This window comes from Lithobates pipiens, unplaced genomic scaffold, assembly GCF_037356315.1.
Source record: "Lithobates pipiens isolate NorthernLeopardFrog02 unplaced genomic scaffold, aLitPip1_a1.2 Scaffold_13, whole genome shotgun sequence".
Classification (NCBI taxonomy): Eukaryota; Metazoa; Chordata; class Amphibia; order Anura; family Ranidae; genus Lithobates; species Lithobates pipiens.
This window is the reverse complement of record NW_027507718.1, coordinates 533,799,279-533,814,554: the sequence shown is the minus strand read 5'-3', so window position 1 is coordinate 533,814,554 and position 15,276 is coordinate 533,799,279. Positions and strand designations below refer to the sequence as shown.

The window sequence follows — 15,276 nt, the reverse complement described above, 5'->3', positions numbered from 1 at the left end:
CTTCTGAGCATGTGCCTTCCGCTTCGCACCACTGGACCACTGTGAGAGGATCCATACTAGCACTGGTGGTGTGGAGAGAGGGGGGCGGCACCCTGGCACCCCTAATGGATGGTCCACCACTGAACAGGAGGGTGAATGAAGGTCATCTTTCTGTTATCCTATTGTAGCGGTGACACTTTGGACAAGGTGTCCGCCATTTACAAAATTTTGTTTTTGCCTCAGAACAGTAAAGGGGTCCTGAGAGCTGATTGTGTAGGTTTAACTTTGGCATCAGTTAGGCTGGGCTGTGTTAGGGTTCTGCCTGGTCATGTGTGCAGTGGTAGTGCACATGACAGGCTCAGAACCAGGCCTGGTTGGACCCTTTAGGTATCAGCGTTTCCCGGAACCAATCAGTGGGTGCATCTGGCCCCTCTGAGGAGTCTGGGGAAGGTTTACGTAAGATGTTGAAGTCACGTGTTCAGGGTTAGTTTGTGAGGCCAGAGCTGCCTGTTCCTGGAGCTGGACCGGAGTAGCCCCGCGAGGGGTCCCAGTCACGGGAGCGTTGCCCGCCCTGCAACATGGTCAGTTTGACTAGCCCCATTAGACCCGCATGGTCTGGGACAAGGATCCATTTGTTCCCGAGTTTCGGAACCGGCTGGTCCGAGGCGCGGTAACTGAGGGAGGATTCAAGGCGTCCGGGCGTTCTCTCAGCTTGGAGGGGCACCGAAGCTCATGTAAACGACTGGGGGAGGGCTCTTCAGAGGAGGGCCAACAAGCTGGCATCCCAAGAAGTGCCTGGTTGCTGGGTTGTCAAGGACACTAACGAATCCACGTTTTCCAGTACTGCCAAGGAGACAGAGAACGTTCCAGGTACTGGGGAAAGGTTCCTGTTCACTTTCAGTTGCAAATTTATTCAAGGTCAGAGACGTTGCAAGTTCCGGATTAAAGTTCTGACTGCCATAATCTCTGGCTAGAGATTTGTTCAACTTTGAAGCGCCCAGCTGTGAGTGGCTACTCTCTGGGTTGCACTAGAGACTTTCTGATTATTAGCAGTTCAAGGTGCCTGAGTTTCTTTACCCTTGCCCTCTGTTCCCATATAAAACTGTGTTAGTTGGATGTTACCCCTGCAAATAAAAACATTTCTAAAAGGACTTTTATGGTGTCAGTGTCCAAAGTTGTTGGGTACCAACCCTGGGAACCCCTAGACATGGAAGAACAAGCCAAGCGGAGGTAACCGTTAAGTCCAATAAGTCAAGACTGCCGCATCGAGGGTTACGGCTGCTACATTATAATGAAAAGAACAACCTCTAATCACGGAGATTGGATTTGGAAATTTATTTAGAAGAGCTACAAAATAAAAGTGAAGATCATAAACTAGAGAGATCAACACACATTAAAACACAATGAATTTTCCAAAATACATTTTACATTTTAAGACTTTCATTGAGGACTTTGTACGAGCAATGCATTAAAAAGGGATGACAAGAGACATTCATTTCTGGTATTGTGGAAGGCTGACCATGACCCAGAATGTGAAGTTCCTCTCTGTACAATATTAGAGGACAAACCATCCATCTACAATCTGCACAACAACGTTATCCAAGGACATTTTAACAAACACATTCTAAGGGCCGTCATGTATGGTTGGGATCCTCGGCCCTCCATGCAGCCTGCCAACTGGATAGCAGTATGGTCAGAGAGCTTGTCCATGCAGGCCACCGCTGGTCTAGTGCAAGGAAACATAAAAAGTAGAGGATCTGCCGAGGTTCTTCCTTTGCCCCGCCGGCAGTGAATTACAGCAGGTACCATGGAATCTTGCTCCTACCTTAGATAGTGCTCTTATAGAATCTCGAGAAACCGTTTTGGGTTTTATTTGGTTTTTGTCCTTTTTTTTTTTTGTTACTTCAGAGTTGGCTTGACCTGGTCTCTCGGCAGAAGCTCCCTTGACCGAGCACTAGCTAAGGCAGTTTTAGTGGTACGCCTGTAGCCTTATGTGGGTGGTTTCAGCACAATTGTTAATAAGGTTGTAATGAGAAATTGTTTTACTCTGCTTTGTAAACGTGCTGTATCAAGTCATCTGTTGGCCATTCAGGCCTGTGTCTTATACCTTTTGTTACGAAAAAAAAAAAAAATTTGAAAGTAAAAAAAAAGTAGAGGATCCAGGAAAGCACAGAATACGGAACTCACAGGAATTGCAGTATAGAGTATAATGCAGCACTGAGGAGCCGGTCTTAGAGGCAGGCAGGACACAGCACTGGGGTGCAGAACTCACAGGAAGACAGAAGTATCTTCACCGCAGTGGGATGCTGAGCTTACAGAAACACAGGAGGTACAATGTATGAAGATTACTGAAGTGCACAAAGGTCTCAGGGAAAGCGGGTAACCGAGGAGTCTAGGACAGGCAGGCCTGCCCACACTAAAAAAACACTGGGGGTACAGAAGTCACACTCTGACACATTGGGGGTACAGAGATCACACTGGGTGCACAGAGATCACACTGGGAGACATTGGGGACACTGGGTGCACAGAGCTCACACTGGGAGTACAGAGCTCACACTGGGAGACACTGGGGGGACAGAGATCACACTGGGAGACACTGGGGGTACAGAGATCACACTGGGAGACACTGGGGGTACAGAGATCACACTGGGAGACACTGGGGGTACAGAGATCACACTGGGAGACACTGGGGGTACAGAGATCACACTGGGAGACACTGGGGGTACAGAGATCACACTGGGAGACACTGGGGGTACAGAGATCACACCGGGAGACACTGGGGGTGCAGAGATCACACCGGGAGACACTGGGGGTGCAGAGATCACACCGGGAGACACTGGGGGTGCAGAGATCACACCGGGAGACACTGGGGGTGCAGAGATCACACCGGGAGACATTGGGGGTGCAGAGATCACACCGGGAGACATTGGGGGTGCAGAGATCACACTGGGAGACATTGGGGGTGCAGAGATCACACTGGGAGACATTGGGAGTGCAGAGATCACACTGGGAGACATTGGAGGTGCAGAGATCACACTGGGAGACATTGGAGGTGGAGAGATCACACTGGGAGACATTGGGGGTGGAGAGATCACACTGGGAGACATTAGGGACCCTGGGAGTACAGAGATCACACTGGGAGACATTGGGGGTGCAGAGATCACACTGGGAGACATTGGGAACACTGGGAGTACTTTGAGGCCTTGCAAACCAACACTAGAAACAAGGGGGGGGGGGGTCTGGCTACAGGAAGTCATCTGGTTACAAGGAGTCTCTCAGAATGTAGAACACTGGGAGTATCGGGTCAGTAGGAATCTGATGTCACGAAGAATCACTGGAACGTAATGTACCAGCATGTCTGCTGATATTTGGAAATACAGGTGATAGAAAATCCTTGTCACAAATCAGCCGCTTTGCTGCTGATCTAACAATGCGTTCCAACAACCGTCTAAGACATTCCAAGAACATTCTAACAATATCTTTCGATCAAGTGAAACTATTATAGAAAAGGCCCATCATCAGCATATACTGTAAGCACTTAATACTGTCAGACATATAACCATTAGTAAAGCAGATATGAATTATTTTTCTTTATAAAGGGGATCACTTTCTGGAAATGTTCGGCCTCCTCCAGTTATATAATCCGGGAAGTTTCAGTAGAATTGTTGGGGGTTTTCTGTATCTGGTCTTTGTGGAGGAGGACCCGCTGATGGCCTACTGGTGGAGTCTGTCCTCTCTTACATCCCAGCAGGCTGTAGACGTGTCTCTGCCACTCCGAGGACGCATAGTAATAGATCAGAGGATCCAGACAACAACTGACACTGCTCACACTGACACTGATGACGTAGACGATGTACAGGAAGTTACTGGCTTGGTTATAGACCTGCAGGAAATGCATGAACCAAATAACATTGGCTGGGCCAAAGCAGAGGACAAACACACACAACACAACCACAGACAGGAGGACGGCTCGCGATCTCTTCTGGATGCCCTTCATGGTCGGTGCTCTGAGACTGCGGACAATTCCAACGTAACAGAAGGTTGTAATAATTAAAGGTAGGAAATATAAAAGTGCAATATAAAAGGGGAAATAGTAGTAAACACGAAACCTTTCAACCGATTCGGCATCCTGAACATCAGTACAGGTTGTGATATTCAGGTCGGGAAATGGTCGGGTTTGTTGCGCTATGAGAATCGGCACGGTGCTGACCATCGATATCACCCAGATGCCGCAACACACCAGCCAGGATCTTCTCACTGTGCGCCAGGGAAGGGACTGGACCGGGTAGACCAGAGCCAGGAACCGGTCCACACTCATACTCGTCATCAGCAGGATGGATCCACGCATGTTACTTAAATACATGGCCGTGACTAATCGGCACATCCCTTCCCCCACCATCCAGTTATTTCCTGAGAATCGGTACACAATGTGGAAAGGAAGAATACTGACAAAGAGAACATCAGCAGCGGCTAGGTTCAGCAGGTACACCACTCCCGGCTTCTTCACCTTCACCTTCACCAGGAACACGATGATCGCCATTATATTGAGAGGAAGAGCCACGAGGAGAACCACGGTATAGATGGAGGGCACAAACTTCGTCACCAACCAACTGTTCATATACTCTTTAAATTCATGTAAAAACGTTTTGTGCAGTATGTGGACCTCAATTTGTTGCGTTGAGTTTGCTGTAGTTTTATTACCTGAAAACATCAAAATATGGAGGTGAAGTCATTGTACAAGAAACATTGTGCAGCATTTTTCACATTACGTCAAACAGGACAGCTGGGGATCTCTTGTGCTGATGATTCCAATGTAAGAGGAAGGACTCTGGGAATATGCTTTGGCTCTAGGAGGTTTGACTCTAGGCAAACCAAAAGGCACAGCAGATCTTTGGGTATATGCTTCTGCTCTAGGAGGTTAGACACCACACAAACCAGAATCCACAGAAGATCTCTGGGTATGTGCCTTAGCTCTAGTAGATTAGACACTAGGCCAACGGAAAGGGCACAGGAGAGCTCTAGGAGGTTGGACACTAGACAAAACCCAATAGGCTCAGCAGACCTCTGGGGATACGCTTTATCTAGTCTAAAATGTGAGGTAGTGATGCCAAGCATGTTGGTGTCTCGAATAAACCCCCCCTCCCCCCCTCTCAAACTTCAGGTGCAGGCTCTACAATGGTGTAGAAAATTGAAGAGAACAGCTGAACGACCGCACTCTGAATAACCCCTTTTATTCGTGGCAAAACAGTGTAGAAAATCCAAAATCTTACATCATGGTGATGAAAAGTACAGGCAGCTAATGTGTTTCACATCAGTATAGATGCTTAATCATAGCTGGTGATTCATCACCATGATGTAAGAGATTTTGGATTTTCTACACTGTTTTGCCACGAAAAAATGGTGTTATTCAGAGTGCGGCCGTTCAGCTGTTCTCTTCAATTTTCTATACGCTTTTTCTCTAGGAGGTTGGTCACTAGGCAAACCAAAAAGGCCCAACAGATCTCTGGGTATATGCCTCAGCTTTAGGAGGTTGGACACTAAGCAAACCAAATGACTTAGCAGATCTCTGGGTATATGCTTCTGCTCTAGGAGGTTGGATACTGGGCAAACTGAAAGGCTCAGTACAGCTCTTGGTATATGCTTTGGATCAAGGAGACTGAACAGGGGACAACCCAAAAAGATCTCTAGTAGGTTGGACACTAAGCAAACCACAAGGCGCAGCAGACCTCTGGGTATATGCTTCTGCTCTACTAGGTTAGACACTAGGAAAACCAAAAGGCTCAGTACAACTCTTGATATATGCTTTGGAATAGGAGTCTAAACACTGGACAACCCAAAAGACTTAGCTAGCGCTATTGGCTACAGCCAGCCATTCTCTTAACTATATCAATGAAAATAATGACGACAGGATTAAGGTCCCCCAACAAACTACTAGAAGTATTTTATGGTGAATAGAACATTTAGGGATGAGCCGAACACCCCCCAGTTCGGTTCGCACCAGAACTTTCGAACGGCCCGCAAATTCATGCAAACTTTAGAACCCAATTGAAGTCTATGGGACTTGGGTCATTCCTAAAATGTTTTTAAAAAATGGCCATTTTGGCGGGAGCACTGATTTTAATGACGATTAAAGTGAAAAAAAAAGAAAAGTGAAATATTCCTTTAAATATCGTGCCTGGGGGGGGGGGGTGTCTTTAGTATGCCTGTGAAGTGCCACGTGTTTCCCGTGTTTAGAACAGTCTCTGCACAAAATGACATTTAACGGAAAAAAAAGTCATTTAAAACTGCTTGCGGTTTTAATGTTATATCTGGTTCCGGCAATATGGATGAAAATCATTGAGAAAAATGGCATGGGTAGCCCCCCCTGCCCATTACCAGCCCCTTTGGGTCTTGTACAGATATAAAGGGGAACCCTGTACCCATATTAAAAAAAAAAGGAAAGGCGTGGGGCCCCCAGGCCCTATATACTCAGAACAGCAGTATACAGGCGGTGCAAACAAGACGGACTGTGTAGGTTTGTTGTGTTAAGTAGAATCTGTTTGTAATTTTCAACTGGTACATTTTTAAAGTGTAGCTCCAGTCAAAAAAAAAATCTATTTTTAAGCTTTTTGGAAAACATAGGGAAGAGTTATCACCCCTGTATAATTTGTTTTGCCGTCCGTCTTTTTTCATCTCACTTCCTGTTGTCGCCTTCCATTTGCAAGTAGGAGACGTTTGTAAGTTGGATGTTTGAAAGTAGGGGCCTGCCCTATATGCTCTTGGCGGAACAAGGTGTTGCCACAACATTGTAAGCCCTCAAAGTGACTCTTGGTGGGCGCTGGAGCACCCTGCTGTGAACGATTATATCAAGAATTGTAATTACATGCCATTGTTGAACAGTGGTAGAAAAATTGGGCCTTTGGTGGTTGTGGTGCTGGTGCCACAACACTATAAGTCCTCACAGTTACTCTGGGTGGGCACAGGAACGGGCCCTGTTGTGAAATAATATATCAAGAATTGTAATTACATGCCCCTGTTAAACAGGGGCTGAAAAATTGGGCCTTAGGCACTGGTGCTAGTGCCATGACACTGCAACCTCTCCCATATACTCTAGTTGTAGTGCAGGAATGAGCCCTGCTGCAAAGCATTGCATCAAAAATTGTAATTACATGCCCCTGTTAAACAGGGGCTGAAAAATTGGGCCTTAGGCACTGGTGCCATGACACTGCAACCTCTCCCATATACTCATATTAAACAGGGGCAGTAAAATTGGGCTGGTGGCATCACCCAGAACCAAAAACGTTCTTCCAAGATATCAGCGGAGGAGGAAGAGGATAGACGGTCAACATAATAGGACAGTCACTCAGCATCAGCATAGGCAGTCTTGAAGGGATGTGATATTTAAAAAAAAATTATTTCGGTTAAATCAGCTTCAGGTGCTTGGTAGCTGTGGGTGATCCAAGACTGATTCATCTTGATGAAGGTCAGTCGATCAACCGAGTCGGTGGACAGGCGCACCCTGTGATCGGTAACAAAGCCACCAGCAGCACTGAAGGTACATTCCGAAAGAACGCTGGATGCAGGACAGGCCAGTAGCTCAATTGCATACTGTGCAAGCTCTGGCCAGTGATCCATCCTCAAGACCCAGTAAGCCAGAGGATTTTCGGTGGGAAAGGTGTCCAAGTCTGACCTTTCCCCTAGGTATTCCTGCACCATGTAAATCAGATGCTGGCGATGGTTGCTGGAACCGATCATACCTTGGGGCTGCGGACTAAACAATTGTCTGAAAGCATCGGTCAGACGGCCACCTTCTCCACCGTTCCTTCTGACCGATGCCTCAGCAACACGTTGTCCAGGACCAGGAGTTTGTAACCTCCCAGTCCCTGGGAACGCGTTGCACAGACCTTTCTGCACGGCCTCCCAGAAATGTCCCATCCTCTGCTCCCTCTGTGAAGGCAAGATAAGGTCAGCAACCTTAACCTTGTACCATGGATCAAGGAGAGTGGACAGCCAGTAATGGTCCCTCTCCTTGATCCGAAGAATATGAGGATCCTTCTGCAGGCTTTGCAGGATCAGGGAGGCCATGCAGTATAGGTTAGTTGAGGTAGTCAGTCCGGAGTCCTCTGGGTCACTAAGGACAACATGATCCGCAGCTACCTCCTCCCAGCCACGTACAAGTCCACGGGTTTCTTGGGACTGTAAATCATCCCTACAAGGCTGCTGCCGACGCTGAGTGCCAGCCTCCACCTCCATGCTGACACAACCATCCTCCTTCTCCTCCTCCTTCTCCTCTTCCTGTGTGATGGGTGGGACAGCAGGAACACTGTCTGGATAAAGGGGGCCTTGAGAGGCAAGGAAGTCCTCCTCTTCCTGCCTCTGTTCTGCCTCAAGTGCCCTGTCCATTATTCCACGCAGCGTAGGCTCCAAGAGGTGGACAAGAGGTACAGTGTCACTGATGCATGCACTGTCACTGCTCACCATCCTTGTGGCCTCCTCAAACGGTGACAGGACAGTGCATGCATCCCTGATCATGCCCCACTGGCGTGGTGAGAAAAAAAAAATGGAGCTCCACTGACCCTGTCCTGGTGCCGTAGTCGCACAGGTACTCATTGATGGCCCTCTGCTGCATGTGCAGCCGCTGCAGCATGGCCAACGTTGAGTTCCAACTGGTGGGCATGTCACATATAAGGCGGTTCTTGGGCAGGTTCAACTCCTTTTGGAGCTCAGCCAGCCGAGCACAGGCATTACATGATCGGTGGAAATGCACAGAGACTTTCCTGGCCTGCTTCAGGACATCCTGTAAGCCTGGGTACCTGCCCAAGAACCGCTGCCCCACCAGGTTAAGGACGTGAGCCACACAGGGCACATGGGTCAGTTGTCCCTGTCGGAGGGCAGAGAGGAGGTTGGTGCCATTGTCGCAAACCAGCAATCCTGGCCTGCGTACTTGCATAGCCCCTTGAATGCCTATGGAGCACCGCTGGTTCAGAGGACAGAGCACTGGAAGAGGCCATGGAGGAAAAAGAAGAGGAGGGGGTGGAGGAGAGAGGTGTGTCACAACCCGTAGTAGCATTTTGGAGGTGCGGTGGCGGAACAACCACCAACACTACTGCACTTTGTCCTGCATCCTTCCCAGCTGCCAGAAGAGTGACCCAATGGGCCGTGAAAGACAGGTAACGTCCCTGTCCATGCCTGCTGGACCATAAATCAGCGGTAATATGCACCTTACCGATGACCGCCCTGCCCAGCGAGGCAAGGAAATTGCCTTCCACATTCCGGTAGAGAGCCGGAATCGCCTTCCGTGGCATTTGGGGACCTGCCACTGAGGAACCACACATTGCACAAATTCACGGAAAGGGGCAGAGTCTACCAACTGAAAAGGCAGCAGTTGAAGTGCTAGCAATTTAGCCAAGCTAGCATTCAACCGCTGGGCATGTGGATGGCTGGGAGTGAACTTCGAAGGTCCAGCAGCTGGGGCAGGGACATTTGTCTGCTATAATCGGACATGGGTCTACTGCTTGCAGAGTGCCCGGAAGCACTTGGCTGTGACACACCTAATTCTACACCTTCATTCCTCTCAGAGCAGGTTTCAGAGAGGACTGAAGGTCTAGTGGGGTTGGAGATCCCAGCTGATGAGGAGCAAGGAGAGGTCCGCTTTGTTCTTTGGTGTGGGTCTTTGAGGTACGCTTGCCAATGAGCTGCATGGCAGGTCAACATATGTCTGGTCAAGTATGTGATGCCCAAGCGGCTGATGTTTTGGCCACACGAGATACGCTTGAGACATATGTTGCAAATAGCAGCGGTGCGATCTGATGCTCTCGTCTCAAAAAAGGCCCACACCAAAGAACTTTTAGAATAACGCGCAGAGGCAGCGCCCTGCACAGGCGGAGCTCTGCGGTGTGATTCAGTCAGTGTGCTGCCCCTAAGATGGCCCCCGGAGGGCATCCTGCCTCGTTGGACATGTGCCTCATCATCAGAGCCTACAAAACACTGAGCATCCTCCTGGAGCATGTACCAAACACTGTGCTCAAAGAGTTCAGGAGACTCCTCAGGAGGACGTGGTGGGTCTAGGGAAGGAGTCACTGATGATGACATTGAGACGAGGGAATACAATGCGTTGGCAGCTGCTTTGCTAGTACCCTGAGCCTGGGTGAGAGAGGATGAGAAGGATGAGGAGGGCTTGGTCATCCGCTCTACCAAGTCTTCGGCATGATGCGGCTCAACACGTCCAACTACCAAAAATAAGAACAAGCGTGTCCCATGGCCACGTGCTGCTGATGACGATGCACCGTGTCCACGACCAGCACTGTTGTCTCTAGACACAGAGCCTGCTTGCCATCTTTTATTGGCTCGTGCCTGTCTGCCTCTCCTTGTTGGCCTTCCAGACATGGTAATGGCCTGATGGGAGTTGGGAAAACCAGCAATTGGATAGTGTATATTGTGCTGGAAGTACACACAACACCCATTAACTCCTGCAGATGCCTTTATTATAGAACAACAGGAATTAAAGGGTAGATACCGGTGTATACTGTGCTGTGCTGGAGGCACACAACACCAACTAACTCCTGCAGATGGCAGATGGCTCAATTAGAGAAGAGCAAAATAGGTGGATAATGGTGTATACTGCGATCAGGTCACACAGACAACACCTAGAAACTCCTGCAGATGGCTGATAGCTCAATTACAGAAGAGCAAGAACGCTAAATCGGTGGATAAAAAACGGTGTATACTGCATTGAAGGTACACAGAGAACACCCACCAACTCCTACAGATGCCAACACACTACACAAGGCTGCCGCGCTGGCGGCCTTATATATTGTGGGGCGTGTACTACACAGCCTGAGCTATGATTGGCCACAGGCATCCTGCCTGTGGCCAATCATGGCTCTCCTTGCTGCCGGCGCTGTGAATGGCCAAGCATGCAGGGTCACAGTGCATGCTTGGCCAATCATGAGGCAGCAATGCACTGTGATGGCGCAGTGCATTGTGGGCCATGAGCACCACACGAATTTGGTGCAAACGGCCCACAGAGTTCTGTCTTCAACTCGAACACCAAGCTCATCCCTACTGATGAGCAGGCACTAAAAGGCAGCACTGATGGGGCTTTACTGTAATCAGGGAACTGATGATCAGTGCCCCGATTACCTGTCCTGGTCTCCCCTGCGAGGAGATGCGGCTGATCGGCTCTGCCAGTGTGAGGAGATCTGCATTTACATGTGACCTTCTGTGATTGGACATCGGCTCCTTACAGAGATGGGGGGGGTGGTCACACCGTGTCCTAGGAACATGGCGAGGCCACAATCGCCGCGCTGCGTGCAAGAGCGTCCTTTCCGGGGAGACATCATGTGACGTCACCCCAGAATGAAAGCCGCACCACTCCTCGGTCATTTGATGGTGGGTGGGCGGCAACGCTCCGAGATTCTCTCTCAATCCTTAGATTACATACCGGAAAATCCTGTTGAGAACGGAAGATATTCATCCATTACATCTATATTATATTATATTATATTATATTATATTATATTATATTATATTACTCATGATTGAAAAAGGTAACATTTTAAAAACAAAAGTCACATTACCTACAATTATGAATCTAAATATTTTTTTACATAAATCGCTTTGGTCTCCTTTATACAATTTTTTTTTTTTTTTGATGTACAATATATTATTTTTGGACCACCATATTTTCCCAAATAAAAAATGGTAATAAAATAAACTGGTAAGCCCATGAGATGCCTCCAGCTCCTTGTCCTGCTATGTGAGGCGAGTTCAATGAATGCTGATTGGATACATATTCATCATACACTAAAACAATCAGATTAATAATGTCTTTACCTGAGATCTCAGTGGGGTTTAGATCTGCTGGTAATTGGGGAATTAACCCAATTACATCTAGAAAAACATAATAGAAAACCATAATTCAGTGAGAACATTGTATCTGTGGTTCTTCATATACAACACAACACATGGACAGGAAATAAGAACATTCTCATTGCGTCTGGAAACCTTCTGCAGAGATCTCACATTGTATATATTGTGAAGTACGTGGTGACGGAAGTCAGTGTACATCACGGGGAGAAGCACAGAGACTTGGTGGTTAGCACTTCTGCTCTCCAGCACTGGGGACTTTGGCTCAAATCCCAAACAGGACACTATCTGCATGGAGTTTTCATGTTCTCCCTGTGCTTGTGTGGGCTTCCTCCCAAAATTCCAAAGACATTCTGGTAGATAACTGTCTCCGGTCTAGATTGGTGCTAGTATGTGCCGGTGAGAGATGGGCCTTAGATTGTAAGCTGCTTAACGGTAGGGACTGATATAAATGTACAATATGTAAAGTGCTATATAAATACCTGAATAGATATTGGGAAGACCCAACCAGAACTGGGGCTTTTGGAGAGGACTGGGGGCAAGCCTCCTACCCAAATATTATGGCCCTTAGAGAGAGCAGATTATTTTCTAAATGATAGACCACCACTTAAAGGACACCGAGAGCAAGGCTTGGATTACTTCTAGGGAATAAAGACAATAAAGCCTCCCTTCTGGAGTGGATGGAAATGTGTAGTAATAATATTATTATTATTATTAATAATAATTTTGTACAGATCAGAGCTGTACTGGAGGATGATGGAAGAGAGATCACAGATCTGTACTGGAGGATGATGGAAGAGAGATCACAGATCTGTACTGGAGGATGATGGAAGAGAGATCACAGAGCTGTACTGGAGGATGAAAAAAGAGAGATCACAGAGCTGTACTGGAGGATGATGGAAGAGAGATCACAGAACTGTACTGGAGGATGATGGAAGAGAGATCACAGAGCTGTACTGGAGGATGAAAAAAGAGAGATCACAGAGCTGTACTGGAGGATGATGGAAGAGAGATCACAGAACTGTACTGGAGGATGATGGAAGAGAGATCACAGAGCTGTACTGGAGGATGAAAAAGAGAGATCACAGAGCTGTACTGGAGGATGATGGAAGAGAGATCACAGAGCTGTACTGGGGGATGATAGAAGAGAGATCACAGAGCTGTACTGGAGGATGATGGAAGAGATATCACAGAGCTGTACTGGATGATGATGGAAGAGAGATCACAGAGCTGTACTGGAGGATGATGGAAGAGAGATCACACAGCTGTACTGGAGGATGATAGAAGAGAGGTCACAGAGCTGTACTGGAGGATGATGGAAGAGAGATCACAGAGCTGTACTGGGGGATGATGGAAGAGAGGTCACAGAGCTGTACTGGAGGATGATAGAAGAGAGATCACAGAGCTGTAATGGAGGATGATGGAAGAGAGATCACAGAGCTGTACTGGAGAATGATGGAAGAGAGATCACAGACCTGTACTGGAGGATGATAGAAGAGAGATCACAGAGCTGTACTGGAGGATGATAGAAGAGAGATCACAGAGCTGTACTGGAGGATGATAGAAGAGAGATCACAGAGCTGTACTGGAGGATGATAGAAGAGAGATCACAGAGCTGTACTGGAGGATGATGGAAGAGAGATCACAGAGCTGTACTGGAGGATGATGGAAGAGAGATCACAGAGCTGTACTGGAGGATGATAGAAGAGAGATCACAGAGCTGTACTGGAGGATGATGGAAGAGAGATCACAGAGCTGTACTGGAGGATGATAGAAGAGAGATCACAGAGCTGTACTGGAGGATGATAGAAGAGAGATCACAGAGCTGTACTGGAGGATGATGGAAGAGAGATCACAGAGCTGTACTGGAGGATGATGGAAGAGAGATCACAGAGCTGTACTGGAGGATGATAGAAGAGAGATCACAGAGCTGTACTTGAGGGTGATGGAAGAGATCACAGAGCTGTACTGGAGGATGATGGAAGAGAGATCACAGAGCTGTACTGGAGGATGATGGAAGAGAGATCACAGAAATGTACTGGAGGATGATAGAAGAGAGATCACAGAGCTGTACTTGAGGGTGATGGAAGAGATCACAGAGCTGTACTGGAGGATGATGGAAGAGAGATCACAGAGCTGTACTGGAGGATGATAGAAGAGAGATCACAGAGCTGTACTGGAGGATGATGGAAGAGAGATCACAGAGCTGTACTGGAGGATGATAGAAGAGAGATCACAGAGCTGTACTTGAGGGTGATGGAAGAGATCACAGAGCTGTACTGGAGGATGATGGAAGAGGACAGTTGAAGACAGAAAGTAATGGGGAGAATACAGACAGCAAAAGCAGACGGACACTTTCCTTTTCTTGGATGGAGTGTGGAAAGGAAAGGAGTTCCACTTTAAAAAAAAAAATACATTTTGTTACAGAATAATGGAAGCATAAAAAGACTTAATATTGAAGCTCCTTACCTTCAAAAGGCCAATCATCTGAAAATAAGAAGAGAAGACACAGATTTAGGTTTTATCTTCCATTTATATAAAAGTTACTTTATACAGAGTAATGAGGATGTACCATGTGACCTGAGCCCCAGCAACCAATCAGATCTCAGCTTACTGTGGTCACATGATAGAAGATATGATTTTTGTCAATGAGCCCTTATGGTGTCCATAGCTCTGATTTGTTGTATAATCTGAGGACCATCTATATCAGTGGTGGTGGAAATACTTGATCTAGCCGGAGTCTGGAGCTCAACATGGGGAAAAGGTGCTTTGCCAGGGGGATCGGCTCTCCCCACCTTCTCTGGTCAGCCAGGCTGCGTTGCTCAGATAAGGGTTTGGTATAGATTGAGGGACTTTGTGCTTTTATTTCCTTCATTTATTTCCACTCATCCAGTCATTTGTTGGTGTGAATGAGAACGATGTAGACATTTCTCAGTGAGGGACTATTTTTTTTTTCAGTGGGGTGTTGGGCATGATGATTGAGGGGGGATAATCATCGCTGGATGATGTGATGGAAGTGGATGTTCATTGTGGGACTTTTTTTTTTTATTAAAGGACTTGCCAAGGACTGTCTTTGTGGTGGCAAGCGTGGCTGATTAGCTCCGTCCTTTGCTGGACAAAGAGCCTGTTTCCCGGAGGCCATTGATCCCTTGACACTGCTCTTTTTTCTGCCCATCTCCCTCAGGAGAGGTTTGTGCATGCCTTCCATGAAGATAAAGCAGTGCATCTCTGCTCAGACGTTGTCCACCACCTACTTACTGAGAGCGCAGGACCGCTACAGTATGCCTCAACATGCCACCGGGCTTCCTCCCTCATCTCCTACCACCAGGGCAGGTACAAGGGGTGGGTAGGAGGAGCGGCTGCCCTGGGCACAATGGTTTAATGTAGGGATGGGGGCAAAGTGTGCCAAATGTTTCTGCTACAAGGCTGACAAGAGTAGTGACAGCGACA

At 47.6% G+C, this 15,276-nt stretch overlaps 1 pseudogene across 1 annotated transcript; it reads right to left on the bottom strand.

Moving 5' to 3' along the window:
- Positions 1 to 1,299: 1,299 nt before the first annotated feature.
- Positions 1,300 to 11,852, bottom strand: LOC143975709 (proteinase-activated receptor 1 pseudogene; annotated as a pseudogene). The gene is made up of 2 exons (XR_013272409.1): positions 11,794 to 11,852; positions 1,300 to 4,680 (listed from the first exon to the last, which is right to left on the bottom strand). The product of XR_013272409.1 is annotated as a proteinase-activated receptor 1 pseudogene (transcript).
- Between the last annotated feature and the right edge of the window lie 3,424 nt (positions 11,853 to 15,276).